General features: G+C 32.8%; 1 long non-coding RNA gene across 1 annotated transcript; it reads right to left on the bottom strand.

Moving 5' to 3' along the window:
• Positions 1-3,390: 3,390 nt before the first annotated feature.
• Positions 3,391-4,609, bottom strand: LOC125045677. The gene is made up of 2 exons (XR_007116575.1): positions 4,016-4,609; positions 3,391-3,801 (listed from the first exon to the last, which is right to left on the bottom strand). It is a non-coding gene; the product is annotated as an uncharacterized LOC125045677 (long non-coding RNA).
• Positions 4,610-6,407: the final 1,798 nt, after the last annotated feature.

The raw sequence follows: 6,407 nt of genomic DNA, 5'->3' as shown, positions 1-6,407 counted from the left end.
TTGTCAATTCTGATGGTGGCCTCTTGTTCCCAATATAGGTTGCGTATAACTCTCAGGTCTTTTCCATCTATGTCCATTGTTTGAAGGATGTTAAACAGTTTTTCGTTTTGAACCCTGTCGAATGTTTTTGAGTAGTCGATGAAACACAAGAATAGATCTTTCTGCGCTTCAATAGATCTTTCCATAATTGAAATTGCATTCCTTGTTCCTTTGTCTTCCACGAAGCCAAATTAGAGATATTTCGAGTTTGATTTTGGGACGCATGCGAAACATAATGATTTTGAGCAAGATTTTCTCAAGATGACTCATGAGGCTGATGGTACGGTGCATATAGCACTCTGTTGCTCCTGTTTTCTTTGGAAGTGCGATAAAGATTGATTTGAGGAGGTCTGGTGGAATCTCTCCTGTGTTATAAATCGTGTTCAGGGTATTGGTGATTTCAATTATACCCCAGTCATCAAGAGCATCGAGGATTTCCACTAATATTTTGTCAGGACCATATGTATACATATACATATATATATACACATATGTATATATATGTATATATATAAATTAATTTATATACACACACACACACACACACATATTTATATATATATATATATATATATACATACATATATACACACATATATATATGTGTGTGTGTGTGTGTGTGTGTGTGTATGTGTGTGTGTGTATACAGTATATCTATCTATCTATCTATTTATATACGTGCATATATATGTATATATATTCATATATATGAATATGTATATTCAACGGCCATTTATTCCACTGCAGGAAATCGGCCTCCCTCAATTCACTAATTAAGAGGTTATTTGGCAGTCTCACCCTTATATATATATATATATATATATATATATATATATATGTGTATATATATGTATATATATATTTATATATATATGTGTATATATATGTATGTATATATATATATATATATATATATATAAGTGTGTGTGTGTGTATGTGTGTGTGTGTGTTTATCACACGGCTATAACAATTAACACGTTAATGCTGTCAATGATATGAATGACACCTATTATCTTTAAAGCAAAAATTTCGAATTTATATTACACTCCCAAGTGCACTTTAAAACAGAATGGATATGAAACACTGTCCGTCGTCAACATCTACTGGAGAGGACGTGGAGCTTGGTTTTGGCATCTTTCTCAAAAGACCCCAGATGCAGGGAAGACATCGCCGGATGAAGTCAAGGGAGGAAGCAGTGACAGATGTCTCGAGTTCCTTAAGCATGCGTAATCTTATCTCTGAGTTTTCCCGGCCAGTTTAGACTAAACTGCCACTCTTCATGGCAGATAGACGCCACTGGCTACAACGTGTGCCGATGTAAACACGCCGGACAATGGTCTTGCTGCACTCTCCCCCTGGGATTTGACTGAACGCTTGGGATCACCGGCCCCCGCTCTGGGTGTTATTATTGCCATTATCATTATCATTGTTATCACAATCATTATAATCATCATCATTATCACCATTATCTTGTAATATTATTGTTATAACAACAACAATAATAATTATAAGTTATTATTACGATTATCATTATAATTAATCATTATCAACACTACCAACACCATCATCACTTTAGCAACTGTTATCACTTCAATCAGCATTAAGGCCAACAAGAACAACAAATCTTAGGGTCCTGCATCCGCTTCGACTGCTCCCGGGCGCCAGTTAGGACACTGAGAAATACCTTGAACCTTCCTTGATTTTGTTTCTTCTTTATCTTATATTCTTTCTTTGGTAATTTCGAATAGTAATGTGTTTCCCTACTTTGGGCTAACACGTCTTGGGGTAAAATGAAAATCAAAATGAATTCTATATCGGTGCAATTCGATTTAAGAACACGAACTGCATGCAGAAATCAAGGTAGCTGCCACAACCTGAGGATCATTTCAGGAACTACTAACGAACCAATAGAAAATGCTTAGCTGGCTCGCCGTACCGTGGTTCAGCTTGTTTTAGTTAAGTAGCAATGTCATGAGTGTTTGATTTACCAGGCCTTTATCGCCTTATATACTGTGTAACATAAATTAATTATCAATTGTTAACTTTACTAGTAACTGTAGTAACCAGGAAAATATTTGTAAACTTCCAGTCACATTACATTTATCATCACTTCACTGAGTTTCCCTGAGAAAACTAAACATAAGCAAGAGTCCCTATTAATAATAATAATAATAATAATAATAATAACAACAAAACAAAATAATAAAAGAGACTTTTATATAACAAAGTAGAATTTCCATTGACAAAAAGAGAGTTTTCTGGAAAATTCCTCAGAAAAAGAAAAAGAAACAGATGGCAGCCAATAGGGAACTGAGGCAATCAACTTATCCACGTCTAAAACCGATGCCCGAGGCATCATGACGCCTCGAGAGTTCACCAGCCAGTCTTGTTCTGAGTATTTCGGTGCAGTCAACATTCAATCCAAGACTAAAGGAGAGTCGTTAACATTAGCTTTTTCTAAAGGCATATGTATCACAATGTTGGGAATTTCCTTGAATACAGTCCACCGGCATTTCATGAAGCCGAGACGAGAATAAACAGGCGGTTTCCTTACCGAGCTCTGAGAAGGCTTCGAGTTTTAACGCAAATTCACAATACTCAGTTTTCCTCTGGAGCCGTGGAAATTTGAAAATAAAGACACATGACTAAGTCTGTGAGTCATCCTCACATAAATTATTGAGTATCAAAATTATATGAATACCGTTTCCCCGGTAAAATCCGGTAAACCATACGAATAAACAAACGCACGCAAATCAATATGTAATGAATAGTACAATCAGGTGGTATAACAACAGATAAATCGCCGTATTTTCCTCTGTTGGCTTTGTACGTTCACTTAATGTTCGTTTTGAATACAACACGCAATACAAATACAACAGAACTTTTAGTGCCGTAGATATATTGTTTATATACTAACAAAATAAAAATAAAAACGTACAACAAAAATGAGTGGTAAAATAAATATTTTATCGTTGGAAAAGTAAACTGAAATAAACAAGTATCCCTTCAGTATTAAACCAACACTCTAGTTGTGTTATGATTATTGTCCTTTATCTACATTTTCTTTCTTTTGATTTCATTCCCCATTTTTGTATGATTCCTTTCCGTTATGTCTCGTTCATTTGTGCTTATTTATGAGGTCCTGCATCTTTCTCTGCACTTGTATATTTTGAAAATTACAAGCTATATTCAACTGTATTAGCAGATCGGTACGTTTCCAGTCATTTTCATGCTGTGTGGTTTATTTCTGTTTGATATACATACTGTACATCATTGCCTAGACAATGGACACAGTGAAGAGTAATACTCTGATTCATTCATCGATCAGCAAAGGATAAGGGTGTTCCTTTGTGGATAAATGGTCTGTTTATATACTCAGGTTGTCAGTAGATTTTGATCAACAATTTTACAAGTTATAATCTACTACTATTATTATTTTTTACCTTATACTTTTGTAGAGTTCAACTTACAAGTAGTAAGTTAACCTAGTCCACAATTTTCAAAACAAACTAGCCGAAGACAAAACAAAACAGCAACCTAAAACCTATTTGATTACGACTATAAGATCTCGTAAAGTTCAGTAAGAAAAGGCGCGCTTCCAGAACTTGTGTTTCTCTTTGTTCTTCTGTTACTTCTTTTCTGGCCCGTGAACGCCCTCGGCCGAGACGCCGCTGCCGTGGCTCGTGGTTCTGGCGCGGCTGTCGCTGCTGCAGGAACTGAGGTAGCTGTTGCTCGACGTCCAGGTTCTTTCGCCTCCTAAGCCTGCGGGGGATATTCGTTAATATTGAAAGATAATATTAGGTATTATAATATTGTAATTAAAGATCCATACTGTTTACTAAGTTCTAAAAACTAATCGTTTCTAGCTGTTTACAAAGCAAGAAACGATTATTTTTGAGACCTTGGTTATGTACGTAGACATTCAAAGTATTAATCATCTTGTATAAAGGTGAACCTCCAAAAACTGATAATTTACCCATGTCGAGGAAAATTTCGTAGTCGTGGAATACGGACATTTTGACATCAGTCTTGTTTACTCAACGGATGAACTCTCGACCTTCTTCTTCCTGGACTACTTTAGAGTTTGAATGTCAGTCACTAACTCATTCTTGCTTCTACTGCGGGGTAAATGTTCTGGAGGCGTAGACCGGGGATTTATATGCCAACAGGGCACAAAGTGTCACAGCGCAGGCTTGCGTTTACATTGAGTTTTCCACTGATAAGGTGGTGACAACGATAAACTCTGCAGTGTGGCGCACGAGGAAAAAAGAAGGCTGGTTTCAGTGTAAACATTTATCTTTGATTTGTGATACGTTTAGTTGCGTAGGGCTGACTATAACATTTATATATTTTTTCGATTGTTTATAATATGATTAATATCTAAACACAATGACACATACAATAAACTAAAAGTACTCACTCACTTTGGGAGATAACAAAATCGAAAGTTATAATATTGTTTCGTGTAATAAGCACATGTGTCCGTTGTAAAAAAAAAAAAAAAAAAAAAAAATGCAGACCGTATTACATAAGCATTGATGCCAGGAATTCAAGAATCTGCAACTAGCAAACTGATCCTAGATCATTTTAGGTTAGTATTCTGAACGAAACAAATAACGTAGGCTTATATATATATATATGTATATATATGTATATATATATATATTAACATTTTCTTCCATTGCCATTACCTTTTTTGTAAAAAAAAAAAAAAAAAAAAAAAAAAAAAAAAAAAAATATATATATATATATTACATTTTCTTCCATTGCCATTCTCTTTTTTGTGTGTGATGAGACTCTGTCACTTGGCACGCAATGTGCACCTCGGTCTGACTGCTTTCATGGGTGTTTTGCCTCACAAATCCTGTATCAATGATATTCCAATCTATCAACAGTCAACTCCCTTTGAACGGTGTATTCGGAGAATGCAGTAAAGCAAACCAAAGTAAAAAGGAATGAAAAGAAAGCAAGACAACGGCTTCTTCGGCTTTGTCTAATGCTGCGTAACTGAGCCGAGGACATTGCTGATATTATTAATTTTTTCCTTTAATTAATTAATGTATATATATCTATATATTCATTTATATATATATAAATATATATACATATATATATATATTTATAAGTTTATATGTATATAATATGTATATATGTGTATATATATATAAGACAGATAGATAGGCAGATAAATATGTACACACACACACACACACACACACACATACACACACACATACACACACACACACACACACACACACACACACACACACACACACACACACACATATATATATATATAAATGAATATATATATTCATATATATATATAAATGAATATATATATATATTAATTTATATATATATGAATATATATATATTCATTTATATATATATACACATATATATTTGCGTATATACATATGCGTATATATACACATATATATATCTATATATCTATATATCTATATATCTATCTATCTATCTATCTATCTATATATATATATATATATATATATAATATATACACACACACACACACATACTCACGCTGATACATACATATATATATATATATATTATATACATATACATATGTATACATATATATATATGTATATATATAATATATGCATATATCTATACATATATACATATACATATATATTTACATATATGTTTATATGAATATATATGTATATATATAATTTTATAGGTATATAATACGTATATATATAAGACAGATAGATAGGTAGATAGATATGTATATAAGCACATATATATGTATATATATAAATTAATATATATATACATATATGTAAATTAATATATATATATATATATATATATAAATGAACACACACACACACACACACACACACACACACACATAAATATACATATTTTTTATGTATATATATTTGAACATATTTAAATGTATCTACCATATTTGCCGGCGTATAAGGCACACTCATATTTTACAGGGGCAGTTAGTGAAAAAAAAGCTTTAGTATGTAGCATTATGGTTGTGATGATATCCACTCGTGTTAAATAGCTAACAGGTGGATGCTAATTTAACATGCCTTTTAAATTTCTATGAGCATTTTTCATTTAGATAATGAACGGATTTTTCTTAAGGGTAACATTGAATGAAGTAATATAAGACATATATCAGGTGTGGGTTATGTATGCTGGGGAAGGAGGTAAGTGAGATGATGTGAGCTTTTCTCATAACGACACGCGTATCATAAACAATTTGTCGGACTGTGGTAATTCGACTTCATTGTCTCATTATAAGTAATAAGATTTACTGCAAAAAGTTGGGTTGTTTTCAATATTTTATTATTAGCAACAATTTTTGTACCAAT

Source organism: Penaeus chinensis, chromosome 37 (genome assembly GCF_019202785.1).
Source record: "Penaeus chinensis breed Huanghai No. 1 chromosome 37, ASM1920278v2, whole genome shotgun sequence".
Taxonomy (NCBI): Eukaryota; Metazoa; Arthropoda; class Malacostraca; order Decapoda; family Penaeidae; genus Penaeus; species Penaeus chinensis.
The sequence above is the reverse complement of the archived record's forward strand: the minus strand, read 5'-3'. Positions and strand labels throughout refer to the sequence as shown.